The sequence below is a fragment of the Heterodontus francisci genome, chromosome 39 (assembly GCF_036365525.1).
Source record: "Heterodontus francisci isolate sHetFra1 chromosome 39, sHetFra1.hap1, whole genome shotgun sequence".
Classification (NCBI taxonomy): Eukaryota; Metazoa; Chordata; class Chondrichthyes; order Heterodontiformes; family Heterodontidae; genus Heterodontus; species Heterodontus francisci.
Window position 1 is genome coordinate 18370907 of NC_090409.1, and position 17530 is coordinate 18388436.

The window sequence follows — 17530 nt, forward strand, 5'->3', positions numbered from 1 at the left end:
GCAATAAATTAGGAAGAATCGTATAATTTTCTCACATTTTATTAGAAGGTTGGGATCCATTTGGGATTTCGTGAATAGCAACTTATAAAATCTTAGTGCTTAAACATTTTATGAACATGAACGTGATAGTATTATCTCTGCCCCATTAGCTGTTTGGTCCTCCTTATGTTCTCACACTTCCGGGTGTGGGGACTCCTCTTTGTCCTTTCAGTCCCACAGTTGGACTACATCCTTTTCCTGTGTCTCAAGCTCCCTGATTATCTTATTTGCCATTTGCATGGAAGTCATGGAACTGACACTTCTCTGTGACTGGCGTATATGTTACTTTCTCTCCCTTGCCTCTCTCTCTCTCTCTCTCTCTCTCTATTTTTCTTTCCAAATTTGACAAAACGCCTAACTTCCATTCATCTGTTCTAATCAGAATTACATGGCATAAAGGAGAAATCCAGTCTGCGGCTCTTTGCAGATGCTAAGTGGTCCCCGGTTGTCAGCATTTCTGTGCATTTATGGTTTCAAGTCTCTCCTGTTCCTTAAGTCTTTTAAATCGAGAGGGGAACTGGTTAATGGCATTTGCCAGACTTGTAGTTGGCGATGGTCTCAGACATAAACGCTAGCAATGGGTAGAATTGATAAAAGAAACGTTTTAACCCTCCATTTTATAGCCCTAGTCATTCTCTTTCCACACTGATTGGTTTTCAAAGGGTGTATCCACATATTGAATACATTGCAGTGGATGGTGAATTGTATCCACATTCCACTGAACTACAGTATTTTATTCCACTTTTCATAATTGGTAAGTTTACATTAAGTAATGTTTAGCAGGGTGTTGTCCATATTCCAACTGCACCAAGAACAGAAAGTGCTGGTAATACACAGCAGGTCTGGCAGCACCTGTACAGAAAAAAACAAAGTTCACGTTTCAGGTCAGTGAACGTTCATCAGAACTGGCAAAAGTTAGAAATGTAATAGACTTTGAGCAAGTGAAATGGGGTGGGAGAAGACGGACAAGAAGGAAGGACTGTGATGGACAGAGGGGAGCGAAATTAAATGACAGTTGTCATGGAACAGAATGCAAATGGAGGCTAAATAGTTGTAGAAGAAAGGGCGGAGCGTGATCGTTTTGGATGTGAAGGCTGGTGGAGTGGAAAGTGAGGACAAGAGGAACCCTGTCGTGGTACTGGGATGGAGGGGATGACGTGAGGCAGAATTTCAGGGAATGGGTCGGATGATCCCGAGCTTCCGGTTGATTACCATTTTAATTCTCTACCTTGTTCCCATGTCGAAGAGTCACAGATCTGAAATGTTAACTGTGCTTCTCTCTCCACAGATGCTGTGAGCATTTCCTGTTTTTATTCCATATTTTTGTCCTTGGCCTGCTGCAATATTCCAGAGAACAACAGCACAAGCTCGAGTAACAGCACCTCATCTTCTGATTCGGCACTTTAGAGCCTTCTGGACTCAATAATGAGTTGAATAATTTCAGACCATGGGACCCATTATTTTTTGTTTATTATTTATTTAATATTAACCATCTCTAACTATTTTTCATGTTTTTGCTTTCGGACAGAGCCGTTCATTATTCTGCATTCACACACTCTCTGGCCCATTCTTTATCTTTTGCTACAACTATTTAGCCCCCATTTACATTCTGTTCCATGACTTCTGACATTTAATCTCTGCCCCCTCCCCCATAACGACCTATCACCTTCCTTCCTTCTTGTCCTTCTTCCCCCTCCTCGCTTTCACATGCTTAAAGACTGTTACATTTCTAACGTTTGCCAGTTCTGATATGGGGTCACAGATCTGAAACATTAACTCTATTTCTCTCTACACAGATGCTGCCACACCTGTTGGCTATTTCCAGCACTTTCTGATCTCATTTCACATTTCCACCATCGCAGTTATTTTGATCTTATTGCAACTACAGTGGTTATTTTACAGACAAGCTCGGGCAAAAAAAGTAAGCCCCTTTTCTCTGTGCATTAAGACGTCCTGTAAATGCAATTTCTTCCTCTTACTGAGGGGTTTGTTCAACCTGATATCTATTTCCTACATTCAGCTGGTCTCCAAATCGCAGCATCAATAAATTTGGGAACAGGAATATGCCACAAGTTGTAAATGTCACTGTGCCAGCTCGCTTGCGAAATGCCACTCGGGCTATTTTGGGTGACTTGCCATTTCTCTCTGAGAAGTGACATGGAAGAGAAAACCATTGCCACAGGAGAAGATTTTGATCTGCTTCGTCAGAAACCATTTTCTCCAAAGTGTCACTTGCTTCCACTTCATTAAGAAATGAAGACTGGCGTTCCCACTTCACAATGATGATAATGGTTTGGATTTCAATTCCATGTATTGCTCTTCTAGCTGGTAAGTTTTCAAGTTGTCATATGGTTTGGTACTTGAGGTGCTTTTGAATAATGTTTCTACTTCCTCATATCATGCTTGGAAATATATGCGTCTATGTTTGTTCTTTCATAGGATGTCAGTGTCACTGTCCAGGACAGAATTTATTACTCATGCCCAATTGCCATTGAGAAGGTGATGGTGAGCTGCCTTCTTGAACCACTGCAGTCCATGTGGGGTAAGTACACCCACAGTGCTGTTAGGAGACATTTCCTGGATGTTGACCCAGCAATAGTGAAGGAATGGCAATATGACCTGACAGGATGGTGTATGGCTTGTAGGGGAACATGTATTTGCTGCCCTTGCCCTTCTATATGGTAGAGGTCGCGCGTTTGGCAGGTGCTGTCAAAGGAGCCTTGGTGAGTTGCTGCAGTGCATCTTGTAGATGGTACACACTACTGCCACTGTGCGTTTGTGATGCAGGGAGTGAATGTTTGTAAATGGGATGAGAATCAATCAGGCTGCATTGTCCTGGATGGTTTCGAGCTTCCTGCGTATTGTTGGAGCTGCATCCATCCAGGTAAGCGGAGAGTATCATATCACGTGGACAGGCTTTGGGGTCAGGAGGTGAGTCACTGCCTGCCGAATTCCCAACCTCCGACCTGCTCTTGCAGCCACAGTATCTATGTGGCTGGTCTGGTTATAATTCTGGTCAATGATGACGCCAAGGATGTTGATGCTGAGTGATTAAAACATGGTAATTTGATTGAATGTCAAGGGGAGATGGTTATATACTCGCTTGTTGGAGATGTTCGTGACTAGGGACTTGTGTGGTGTCAATGATACTTGTCACTTATCAGCCCCAATCTGAATGCTGTCCGGTTCCTGCTTGCGGGTGCAAAGCGTTTTATTATCTGAGGAGTTGTGAATGGTACTGAACACTGCAATTACGAGTGAACATCACCACTTCTGAACTTATGATGGAGGGAACTCATTGAGAAAGCAGCTGAAAATGGTTTGGCCTTGGAAACTGCTCTGAATAACTCTTACAGCAATGTCCTGCGCTGAAATGATTGGCCTGCAATATCCACAGGCATCTTCCTTTGGCTTTCTCTCTCTGTCGATTTTTCTCTTTTTCTGGATTTTTCTCTTTTTCTGGATTTTTCCTCCCACCCCCCACAAATATTTGCACAGCCCCCGCAAATATTCCCGCCTGCAAATTCTCCCTCTGGCAAAAATGCCCCCACCCAACATTCCATGCCCTCCCCGCGGTACACCACTGGTCACAGAATTCCAATCTCAAAAGCAACCCTCGACCATCAACCTCTGCCTCCTGCCACGAAGCCAATTTTGGATCCAATGTGTCAAATTGCCCTGGATATATGGGCTCTTACCTTCTTAACCAATCTCCCATGTAGGACCTTATCAAAAGCTTTACTGAAGTCCAAATAAACTACATCAACTGCCGTACCCTCATCTACACATCTAGTCATCTCCTTGAAAAATTTAATAAAGTTTGTTAGACAACGTCTCCCCCTGGCAAAGTCATGCTGACTATCCCTGACTAATCCCTGCCTCTCAAGTGGAGATTAATTTTGGCACTCAGAATTTTTTCCAATAGTTTCCCTACCACAGATATTGGTACTCACTGGCATGTAATTACCTGGTTTATCCCTGCTACCCTTCTTGAATAATGGTATCACATTCACTGTCCTCCAGTCCTTTGGTATCTCTCCTGTGGCCAGAGAGTATTTGATAATTTGTGTCAGAGTCCCTGCTATCTCTTCCCTTGCCTCACATAACAGCCTGGGATACATCTCATCTATGCCTGGGGATTTATCCACTTTTAAGCCCGCTAAAACAGTTAATACGTCCTCCCTTTCAGTGCTAATTTGTTCAAGTATATCACAATCCACCTCCCTGATCTCTGCACCTACGATCGTCATTCTCCATAGTGAACACAGATGAAAAGTAATCATATAAAACCTCACTTATGTCCTCCACTCACATACTGCCACTCTTGCCCCTAATGGGCCCTACGCTTTCCCCAGTTATCCTCTTGCCCTTAATAGACTTATAAAACGCCTTGGGGTTTTCCTTTATCTTGCCTGTCAATGTTTTTTCATGTCCCCTCTTCGCTCTGCTAATTACTTTTTAAGTACCCCTCGACAATTTCTATACTCCTCTCGGGCAACCTCTGTTTTCAGCACTTTGAATATGTCATAAGCCTCTTTTGGTTCCTTATCCAATCCTCTACATCCCTTGACATCCAGGGTTCCCTGCACTTGTTGGTCCTGCCCTTCATCTTTACGGGAACATGTTGGCCCTGAGCTCTCACTATTTCCTTTTTGAATGACTCCCACTGATATAGACTTTCGTACAAGTAGATGTTCCGAGTCCACTTTGGCCAGATCCTGTTTTATCATATTGAAATCGGCCTTCCCACAATTCAGTAACTTTATTTCCGGTCCCACTTTGTCCATTTCCACAACTACCTTAAACATTAGAGTTATGGTCACAATCCCCAAAATGCTCCCCCACTGACACTTCTACCACTTGTCCGGATTCATTCCCCAGGATTAGGTCCAGGAACGGCCCGTCTCTTGTTGGACTTTCTACGTTTTGGCTCAAAAAGATCTCCTGTATGCACTTTAAGAATTCCATGCCCATTCAGCCTTTTGCACTAAGACTATCCCAGATGATATTGGGAAATTTGAAATCCGCTACTATTATTACTCAATTATTTCTTACACCTCTCTCAGATTTGCCTACATATCTGCTCCGCTATCTCTCCCTGACTGTTTGGAGGCCTGTAGTACACTCCCAGCCAAGTGATTGCCCTCTTTTTGTTTTTAAGTTCTACCTATGTGGCCTCAATTGAGGAACCTTCTAAGATATCATCGCTCCTAATTGCAGTAATTGACTCTTTGATCAACAGTGCAATGCCAGCTCCTCTTTTGCCCCCTCCCCTGTCACGCCTGAAAATTCTATACCGTGGAATATTAAGCAGCCAGTCCTGTCCTTCCCTCAACCGTGTCTCTGTGATAGCAAAAATATCATAATCCCATGTGTTAATCAACGCCCTCAATTCATCTGCCTTACTGATAAGACTCCTTGCATTAAAATAGATCACAGAATCACAGAAACACACAATAATACGATGCAGAAGAGGCCATTCGGCCCATCGAGTCTGCACCGATGCATTAAAACACCTGACCTGTCTACCTAATCCCACTTGCCAGTACTTGGCCCATAGCCTTGTATATTATGACGTGCCAAGCGCTCGTCCAGGTACTTTTTAAAGGATGTGAGGCAACCTGCCTCTACCACCCTCCCAGGCAGGGCATTCCAGACCGTCACCACTCTCTGGGTAAAAAGGTTCTTCTTCAAATCCCCCTTAAACCTCCAGCCCCTCACCTTAAACTTGTGACCACTCGTAACTGACCCTTCAACTAAGGGGACAGCTGCTCCCTATCCACCATGTCTATGCCCCTCATAATCTTGTACACCTCGATCAGGTCACCGCTCAGTCTTCTCTGCTCCAGTGAAAACAACCCAAGCCTATCCAACCTCTCTTCATAGCTTAAATGTTCCATCCCAGGCAACATCCTGGTGATTCACCTCTGCACCCCTTCCAATGCAATCACATCCTTCCTATAATGTGGCGACCAGAATTGCACACAGTACTCCAGCTGTGGCCTTACCAAAGTTCTGTACCACTCCAACGTGACCTCCCTGCTTTTGTAATCTATGCCTCCATTGATAAAGGCAAGTGTCCCATATGCCTTTTTCACCACCCTATTAACCTTCCCTTCTGCCTTCAGAGATCTATGGACAAATGCGCCAAGGTTCCTTTGTTCCTCGGAACTTCCCAGTGTCAGGCCATTCATTGAATACTTCCATGTAACATTATTCCTTCCAAAGTGTATCACTTCACTCTTTTCAGCATTAAATTCCATCTGTCACTTTTCTTTCCATTTGACCATCCCGTCTGTATCTTCCTGTAACCTAAAACACTCCACCTCACTGTTAACCACACGGCCAATCCTTGTGTCATCCGCGTACTTACTGATCCTACCCCCCACATAGTCATCTGTGTCTTTTATATAAATGATAAACAACAGGGGACCCAGCACAGATGCCTGTGATACGCCACTGGACACTGGCTTCCAGTCACTAAAACAGCCATATGTCATCACTCTCTGTCTCCTACTGCTAATCCAATTTTGAATCCACTTTATCAAGTTACATTGTATCCCATGTGCATTTGCTTTCTTGATAAGTCTCCCATGTGGGACCTTGTCAAAGGCTTTGCTGAAATCCATGTAAACTACATCAACTGCACTACTCTCATCTACACACCTGGTCACATGCTCAAAAAATTCAATCAAATTTGTTAGGCATGACGTCCCTCTGACAAAGCCATGCTGACTATTCCTAATCAAATTTTGCCTTTCCAGTGGAGATAGATTCTCTCCTTCCGAATTTTCTCCAATAGTTTCCCTAACAATGACGTGAGACTCACTGTTCTGTAGTTCCCTGGCTTATCTCTACAACCTTTCTTAATTAGTGGGACCACATTAGCTGTTCTCCAGTCCTCTGGCACCTCCCCCGTGGCCAGAGAGGAATTAAAAATTATGGGCAGAGCCCCTTCCATCTCCACCCTCGCCTCCCACAGCATCCTGGGACACAAATCGTCCGGACCTGGAGATTTGTCCACTTTTAAGCCTTCCAAAACCTCCAATACGTTGTCACTCCCTATGACAATTTGCTCAAGAACCTCACAGTCTCTCTCTCTAAGTTCCATATCGACATCCTCATTCTCTTGGATGAAGACATATGTGAAGTATTCGTTCAACACCCTACCAATGTCCTCTGGCTCCACCTAGAAATTTCCCGCTTGGTCCCTAATGGGTCCTACTCTTTCCCTGGTTATCCTCTTCCCATTGATATACTTGTAGAATATCTTGGGATTTTCCCTACTTTTACCAGCCAGAGCTTTCTCATATCCCTTCTTTGCTCTCCTAATTGCTTTCTTAAGCTCCATCCTACAATTTCTGTACTCCACTAATGTCTCCATTGATTTGCTCTCCTTGTATTTGCTGAAGGCCTCTCGTTTCTTTCTCATTGTACCCTGAATGTTTCTGGTCATCCATGGTTCTCTGGGCTTGTTGCTCCTACCTATTACCCTAGAGGGAACATGTACCCTCCCCATTTCCTTTTTGAATGCCCCCCACTGCTCTTCTGTAGATTTCCTGACAGGTAACTCTTTCCAGTCTACCTTGGCCATATCCTGCCTTATTTTACTAAAATTCGCTCTCCCCCAATCCAAAACCTTTTGTTGCAACTTGTCTATTTCTTTCTCCATAACAAGCTTAAATTGTATCATGTTGTGGTCGCTCTCAACAAAATGCTCCCCCACCAACACATCAACTACCTGTCCGGCTTCATTCCCCAGAATTAGATCCAGCACTGCACCCTCCCTTGTTGGATCCTCTACATATTGAACTAAACAGTTCTCCTGTATACACTTTAAGAACTCTACTCCATCTAAGCCCTTAACACGATGACTATCCCAATTAATGTTGGGAAAGTTGAAATCACCTAATATAATTACCCTATTATTTTACACACCTCTGCAAATTGCGCACATATTTGCTCCTCAATTTCCCGCTGATTATCTGGGTGTCTATAATATACACCTAGCAATGTGGCTGTCCCTTTTTTATTCCTAAACTCTACCCATAAAGCTTCATTTGATGCCCCCTCCAAGATATCATCTCTCCTTACTGCAGTAACTGACTCCTTAACTAATATTGCAATGCCCCCTCCTCTTTTACCCCCTCCTCTGTCTCGCCTGAAGATTCTATATCCCGGATATTGAGTTGCCAATCCTGCACCTCCCTCAACCATGTCTCCGTGATGGCTACTATATCACAATTCCACGTGTCAATCATTGCCCTTAACTCATCCATTTTACCTGCAATGCTCCTGGCATTAAAGTAGAGGCCTTCCATCCTGATCTTACTCCCTTGAAACTTACTTCCGCTGTATTCCCTCTGACTTGTTCACTTTCCTGTGTTTTGCTGTGTCCCTATTCTGCTAGGGGTCTGCGTCCCCTCCCCCTGCCAAATAAGTTTAAACTCCTCCCAACAGCACCAGCAAACCCGGCAGCAAGGATGTTAGTCCCCCTCTGGTTCAGATGTAGACTGTCCCGTTTGTACATGTCCCACCTTCCCCAGAAATGGTCCCAGTGGTCCAGGAATCTAAAACCCTCCCTCCTGCACCAACTCTTAAGCCACGCATTCATCTGTGCTATTCTCCTATTTCTATACTCGCTAGCACGTGGCACTGGGAGCAATCCAGAGATTACAACCCGAGAGGTCCTGCTTTTCTGTATACTGCCTAACTCCCTGAATTCTTGATGCAGGACCTCATCCCTCTTTCTATCGATGCCATTGGTACTAACATGTACCATGCCCTCTGCCTTATCACCCTCCCCCTTCAGGATGCCCTGCAGCCGTTCAGTGACATCCCGGAACATGGCACCAGGGAGGCAACACACCATCCTGGAGTCACGTTGACGGCCACAGTAGCGCCTATCCGTTCCCCTGACCATAGATCAATCCAGCCTTGCATTATTCGCTTGTGCCTTAACAAGTCTGTATTTGCTCTGCCATCCAGACTGACTCAGTTTCTCTTCTATATTTGACTGTGCATGACCCCCTACTGTAACTCCACTCTGTATCCAATCCCCCTGCCAAATTAGTTTACCCCCCCCCCCCCCCCGCCCACGATCCCACAACAGCACTAGCAAACCTCCTTGCAAGGATGCTGGTCCCATTCTGGTTCATGTGCAACCCATGCAACTTGTACAAGTCCCACATTCGCCAGAACCAGATGCAGTGATATTGGAAGTTAAATTCGTCCCTCCCTCCTCCATCTCCTCAGCCACACATTCATCTGCTCTATCCTCCTATTCCTATACTCACCAGCATGTGGAAACAGGAGTAATCCAGAGATTATAAAATTTGAGGTCCTGCTTTTTGATCTGCTACCTAGCTGCCTAAATTCTTTTTGCAGAACCTCATCCCTCTTTCTACCTATGTCGTTGGTATCAATATATACCACGACCTCTAACTGTTCACCCTCGTCCTTCGGAATGTCCCGCAGCCACTCCAGGACATCCTTAGACCCTAGCACCAGGGAGGCAACATACCATCCTGGAGTCATGTTTGCGGCTGCAGAGATGCCTGTCTGATCCCCTTACAATTGAATCTGCTATCATTATCGCCCTGCCACTCTCCTTCCTTCCCTGCTGTGCAGCAGAGCCACCCATGGTGCCATGAACTTGGCTCTCGCTGCTTACCCCTGAGCCATCTCCCACAACAATATCCAAACCGGTACATCTGTTAGCAAGGACGATGACCACAGGGAACTCTTGCACAACCTGACTTCCTCTACACTGGCTGGTGGTCACCGATTCCCGACCTGCCTTTGCAGCATTTGCCTGCAGTGTGACCACCTCGCTAAACGTGCGAACCACAGACAATCTCAACATCACGGATGCTCCATAGTGAATCCACCTGCAGTTCCAGCTCAGGAAGCGTCCCTGATTTCCCACATAGCGCAGGAGGAGCATATCCTGGATGCGAGCTCTCCTGCTATGACTTATCTTAAGATAATTTCTCCCTTCAAAAAATATTAATTACCCCAGGGCCTTGTTGTACTCCAAACACTACCCACTACAATCTAAAGTTCTTAACAAATTACACACATTAAAAAAAAACACACTTTAGTAGTACTAAGCTTGTCACTTACACGCTAGTTTATGACGTTTCTTTTTAAAAAAAATTACCCTTGTTATTTTAAGCTATTTCCAGGCACTAACAGCTATTACTTCCCAACCCATCACCTTGCAGCTTTCCTGTGATGTCACTGCCGATATTTTTTTCTTCTTTGTTCAAAACTCCGCCATGCCTGGACTGCTCTTACACATTAAAATAAAAGCAAAAGCAAAATACTGCGGATGCTGGAAATCTGAAACAAAAACAAGAAATGCTGGATTCACTCAGCAGGTCTGGCAGCATCTGTGGAAAGAGAAGCAGAGTTAACGTTTCGGGTCAGTGATCCTTCTGTTCCGAAGAAGGGTCACTGACCCGAAACGTTAACTCTGCTTCTCTTTCCACAGATGCTGCCAGACCTGCTGAGTGAATCCAGCATTTCTTGTTTTTGTTGCTGCTCTTACACATGTCCGACTCCTCTCCTCTCCGCTCCCGGAAGGTAAGTGTCTAGGCTGCAATCCACATGCTCTATTTATCTGTTCCTCTCTCAGCGTTCTCCTCTCAGGTCCGCTCCACTCCCGGAAGGTAAGGTCCAGAATTTTGATCCAGTGACAGTGAAGGTATGGTGATATATTTCCAAGTCAGGGTGGCGTGTAGCTTGGAGGGGAACTTGCAGGTGGTGCTGCCCTTGTTCTTCTAGGTGGCAGAGGTCGCGGGTTTCGAAGGTGCTGTCAAAGGAGGCTTGGTAAGTTGCTGCAGTGCATCTTGTCCATGGTACACACTTCTGTCACTGTGCGTCAGTGGTGGAGGGAGTGAATGTTTAATGTGGTAAATGGTGTGCCAGTCAAGCAGGCTGCTTTATCCTGGATGGTGTTGAGCTTCCTGAGTGTTGGAGCTGCGCTCATCCAGGCAAGTGGAGAGTATTCCATCAATTGTGCTTTGCAGATGTTGGAAAGGCTTTGAGGAGTCAGGAGGTGGGTTACTCTCAGCCTCTGACATGCTCCATTAGTCACAGTATTTATGTGGCTATTCCAATTCAGTGTCTGATCAATGGTAACTCCCAGGATGTTGACAGTGGGGGATTCAGTGGTGGTAATCCAGTGAATGACAAGGGGAGGTGGTTAGATTCTCTCTTGTTGGAGATGGCTATTGCCTGGCACTTGTGCCGCATGAATGTTACTTGCCACGTATCAGCCCAACCCTGAATGTTCTACAGGTTTTGCTGCTTATGGACATGGACTGCTTCAGTATCTGAGGAGTTATAAACGGCACTGAACATTGTACAATCATCAGCAAACATCCCCATTTCTGACCTTATGATGGAGGGAAGGTCATCGATGAAGCAGCTGAAGATGGTTGGGCCGAGGACACTACTCCGAGGAACTCCTGAAATGTATGTCCTGAGACTGAGATGATTGACCATCTTCCTTTGTGCTAGGAATGACTCCAGACAGTGGAGAATTTCCCCCCCCAGCCCCCGATTCCCATTGTCTCCCGTTTTGCTTGGTCTTCTTGATGCCAAACTCGGTCTAATGATGCCTTGATAACAAGCACAGTCACTCTTACCTCAGCTCTTGAGATCAGCTCTTTTGCCCATGTTTGGTCTAAGACTGTAATGAGGTTAGTGGCCCTGGCGGAACCAAACTGAGTATCAGTGAGCAGGTTGTTACTGTGTAAATGCCGCTTGATAGTACTGTCGATGACATTTTCCATCAATTTTCTGATGATTAAGAGTAGACTGAGGGGGCGGTAATTGGTCGGGATGTATTTAACCCGCGTTTTGTGGACAGGACATATCTTGTCAATTTTCCGCATTGCTGAATGATGCCGGTGTTGTAGCTGTACTGGAACAGCTTGGCTAAGGGTGCGGCCCATTCTGGAGCACAAATCCACTGTACTATTGCCAGAATGTTGTCGGGACCCATAGCCTTTGCATTATCTAGTGTCTTCAGCCATTTCTTGTTATAACGTGGAGTGAATCGATTGGCTGAAGACTGGCATCTGTGAGGCTGGGGACCTGAGGAGGAGGCTGAAATAAATCATCCACTCAGCACTTCTGGCTGAAGATGGTTGCGAATGCTTCAGCCTTTTCTTTTGCACGGATGTGCTGGAATCTTCCATCATTGAAGATGGGGATATTTGTGGAGCCTCCTTCTCCAGTTAGTTGTTTAATTGTGCACCACCATTCACGACTGGATGTGTCAGGACTGCAGAGCTTAGATCTGATCAGTTGGATTTGGGATGGTTTCACTCTGTTCATTCCATGCTGCTTCTGCTGGATTGTTTAGTGATGAAGGATTGTGAAGATGTAATAAAAACAGAAAGGACTGGTCTTTAGCTTCAGGTGGGGAGCAGAGTGTTGGAGCAGAGATGCTGCGTAGGTGTACTGGACCAGAGGTGGTGAGCAAAGTACTGGAAATACTCAGATGTGTTCTGATGAAAAGTCAGTGAGCTGAAACATTAACTCTGTTACTCTCTCCACAGATACCGCCAAACCTGCTGAATATTTCCAGTACTTTCTGCTTTTCTTTCAGATTTCCAGCACCCGCAGTATTTTGCGGTTGTATTTTGATTGTGAAGATGGGGAGAGTGAGGGCTGATGATGTGGGTGAATATTCCACAGCTGGTACAGCAGTGCCGGAGGGGTCCTGGTTTCCAATTGGGTCCCTCGGTTAATGAGTCAGCTTGCAGGACAACTGACCAACATTTGGAAGGACAAGAGAATTCTTGGCATTCAAAATGGATATTATACCAAAGGAGGCTGCACTGTAGCTGACTGTTGAGCTGGAGCAGTCTCCACCAACCACATTTCCCTCCCAACATCTTTCTCTATCACTCTCTCCCTCCTCCATTTTTACACATTCACGTTCTCTCTGTTAATCTCACTCCTCCCTCCCTCTCTCTTTCTCTGACTCTCTGTTGCATTCCCTCCCTCACATGCATCACTTATTTCTCTCTCATTCTATCTCCCTCCCATACATCCCCTTGTCTCTCCTACATTCACTCTTTCACATTCCATCGCTAAAATTTCCTCTCTATCGAAATTGGGAGGGAAAGTGAAGAGGAAAATAGACTGGCAAAGAGAGATATGAGAATAGATGGCAGTGAACATAAAAGGGAACCCCAAAGATCTTCTAATGGCAAGTAAATAGGAAGCAGGTAGTAAGAGGTGGAGTGGGGCCCATCAGGGACAAAGAGGGTAATATATGCTTAATGAGTACTTTGTATCAGTGTACACTAAGGAAGATAAATCTGACAAAAAATCTACAGAAACAGAGAGAGTAAAGGTAATGGAGAGGGTAAAAACTGAGAGGGAGGAAAGGCTTGCTATACCTAGGTTAGATACGTCACCTTGTCCGGATGGCTTGCATCCCAGGTTCTGAAAGGAAATAGGGATGGAGATAGTGGAAGGGTTTGTCATAATCTTCCAATCTTCAATAGACATCAGGGAGGTACCAGAGGATTGGAGAATGTAACTTCTTTATTCAAGAGAAGGTGCAAGGGCAGTCCGATCATCAACAGGCCAGTTAGTATAAAATCAATGGTGGGTAAGGTTTTAGAAACAATATGCAGGGGAAAAAAATCAACAGGCTGTTGGAGAGATTTGAGTTAATTATGGATAGCCAGCATGGATTTGTAAAAGGCAGGTCATGCTTGACTAATCTAATTGAATTTTTGATGAAGTAACAGAGAAGGTTGATGAAGGGAATGCAGTGGATATTGTCTATATGCATTTTAAGAAAGCATTTAACAAAGTACCACATAAAAGATTGCTTAACTAAATTGAGGCTCTTGGAGTGGAGGGTCAGTGTCCAATTAAATTTTAAAAACTGGCTTTAGGACAGAAAACAGTGAGTCGTGATAAATGTTTGCTTTTCGGAATGGAGAATGGTAAACAGTGATGTTCTCCAAGAGTCAGTGCTGGGACCTCGGCTTTTTTTTTTGTTGCTGTATGTAAATGACTTGGATCTTGGAATACAGAGTAGAATTTCAAAATTGGTTGATGATACCAAACTTGGGGGAGTTGCAAACAGTGAGGATGATATTGCCTACAACAGGACATTGATAGGCTAGCAGAATGGGCAGACAATGGCAGATGGAATTTAATACAGGGAAATGTGAAGTGATGCATTTTGGCAGAAGGGATAGGATGAGAGAATGTAGAATTCATGGTACAGTTCCATAAAGTGAGCAGGGACCTGGGACCACATGTGCATCGACCTTTGCAGGCGGCAGGAAATATTGAGAGAGTAGTTAGTGAAATATATGGGGTCTTGAGCTTTGTAGGAATAGGTGCTCAGTAAAAAAACAGGGATATTATGCTGAACCTTTATAAAGCTCTGCTTGTGCCCCAACTGGAGTATTGTGTCCAGTTCTGGTCATCACACTTTAGGAAGGATGTAAGGGCCCTTGAGAGGATGCAGATGGGATTTACCAGAATGGTTCCAGGAATGAGGGATTTTACTTTAAAGGTTAGATTCAAAATGTTAGGATTGTTGACACTGGAGCAAAGGAGATTGAAAGGAGATTTTACAGAGGTGTACATGTTTATGACAGTTTTGATAAGTTAGACAAGGAAAAACTGTTCCCATTAACTGATGGTACAAGGACAAGGGGACACAGAGTGAAGGTTTTGGGCAAGAGATGCAGGGGAATGTGGGAAGGCGTTTGTTTTATACACAGTGAGTCATAATGACCTGGAAGTCACTGCCTACGAGGATTTTGGAAACAGAGACAATCGATGATTTGAAAAGCAAATTGGATGGGCACTTCAAGGAAATAAACTTGAGGGGTTACAGGGATCGAACAGGGGCGTGGGACGGACTGGATTGTTCCGTGGAGAGGTGGCATGGACTTGATAGGCCAAATGGCCTCTTTCTGTGCTGTAAATGACTATTTGACTCTAAATAGGGGATAACGCCTTTAGCTGTTAAAGGCACTATAGAAATGGAACCTTTTGCTTTCCCTCCCTTTGTCAGTCTTATATGTGGAACTCTCTAAGATATCAGTGATGTCATCAATTGAGAAACACATTTCTGTAAAATCCGCCTCTGGGCCAATTAATTGCATCAGAAACTGGGAGTGACTGTTTACTGTACAGATAAAAGAGGAAGGAAGAGTTCCCATTGATATTGTGTCTTTCACCAGCACAGGACATTCCCCAGTGCTCCAGTGATACTGTTCACACCGTGTCAATCTCACTCCAACAAACTTGATTGTGCTGAGCTTCCATCATCAGACATGTCCATCACCATACACTATTGTATCACCGAGACTGTGGAGGATACCTTCACTTACAACATTGATGTGTCGCAGCATCATGGAGCAAATCTCTTCCATTTCATGCAAGAGGCCATGAATAAGGAGCCACAGCATTTCTTGTAATTGGCCGTTTAGAATTAGTGACCCAGGAATTAGACCATAGCCATTGTTTGGGTGGAATGTTTTGTCGGGGATGGAATGAGGGCCAAAGGGGGAGGGGGGAAGGGAAGCCTGAATGTTGAGACCCAGACTTTTCCAGATATTGGGCCTCAGGCCTGGTTTCAATGTTGCTTTTGAAGAGGAGGCTAAGTTTGGGCTGTTAGGTAAGTATTATTTGGTCTCGGAAGTGAGCTGTGGTGGGGGGTGAGGGTGAAGGTGGGAGCCTGGGCCAGGGGTTCGGAGGTCATGCCTGGATCAGTGTTCACGATTTAGCGTGTGGGATTGAGGCCCTTGGTCAAGAGGCCGGAATCTGGGTCAAGTGTAGATTGGTGATGAGTGACATCTCTCACATGTTCAAGAATCTTCATTCTGCTGTGGTTGGTTGTCTGGACTGGGCCCTTTTTGGTAATTTTCCTGTTGTATGAAAAGCTCTGCTCCTTCATTCCAGATTCACCTACAAAACATATCCAGAGCTTGGAATATTTATCACCAGCATCAGCCAGCTCCCTAATAACATAGATGAAAACTCCTACTGGATGTTCTACAAAGGCGAAACGTTGCTCTCCGACGGCAAGGACATGTTCAGACTGTGGCAATTGCACTGAGGCACTGTGAAACCTGAGGTCATCCAAAGTGGGCCAGGGAAAGGAAGACAAAAATGGAGAGAAAGAGGGATTTAAAGAAAGAAAGAAATAACTCCCATTTCTGCATCACCTTTCACAAATGCAGCATGTCAGAAAGAACCAAACATCCTGTGACGTCCTCCTGACTTGTGCCTTGTAGATGGTGGACAGGCATTAGGGAGACAGGAGGTGAGTTACTATTTGCAGAATTGCCAGCCTCTGACTTGCTCTTGTAGCCACAGTATTTATGTGGCTGGGTCCAGTTCAGTTTCTGGTCAATGATAATTTCCAGGATGTCGATGCTGAAAACTGAGCGACGGTAATGCTGTTGAACGTCAAGGGGAGACGGTTAGATTCTAACCTGTTGGAGATGGTCATTGCCTGGCAGTTGTGTGATATTTTGCCCTCTCTGAGCTCCCAATAGCACACAATGTAGGAGGGAATGGATGTTGAAGCCAGTGATAGGAGACAAATAGTGAGATTGCAACGCTGAGGGGTGGCAGGCAAGGTACACTGGGAAGAGGAGGAGGAGGGGAGAGGGAGAGGGAGTGAAGGTCCAAAGGGATTTAATGCTCCATACACCCTACGATATCAGAGCTATTACTAAAATGTAGTTGAAATGGCAGCTCAACATGCCTGGTTACAGAGTTTTCAGATGGGACAGAGAGAGGGACAAAAAAGGAGGGTGGTCATAATAATGGATAAAGGAACAATCTCAGCCGTGAGGAGGGATGATAAACTAGAAGGAGCATCAAATGAGGCCATATGAATCGAAGTGATGAACAATAAAGGTGCAATGACACTGCTGGGTGTGTATTATAGTCCCCCAAACAGTCAGAGGGAGACAGAAGGGCAGATATGTCAGCAAAGTTGCTGAGAAGTGCAGAAACAAAAGAGCAGTAATAGTGGAGGATTTCAATTACCCGAATATTAACTGGGATAAATTCAGTGTCAAATGTGAAGAAGGAGCAGAGTTCTTCAAATATATTCAGGAAAACTGTTCTGGCCAGTAAATAGCAAGTCCAACAAGAGTAGGGGCAGTTGTGGACTTAGCTTTAGGGAATGAAGCTGGGCAGGTGGAAGGGTTATTGTGGGGGTGGGGGAGCATATTAGTGAGCGTAATCATCAGTTAGATTCAGAGAAAGGATCAAGATAGACCAGGAGCAAAAGTTTTAAATTGGGGAAAGGCTGATTTTACGATGTTGAGATGCAGTTTAACAACAGTCGACTGGAAACAGCTACTTGAAGATAAATCAGTGTCAGATCAGTGAGAGTTACTGAGGAATCAGAACAAAGAGTGAGACTCCCAAATCTACAAAGCTGTGGATGTCAAGGAGCAAACCGGGTAGGATAAGGCTC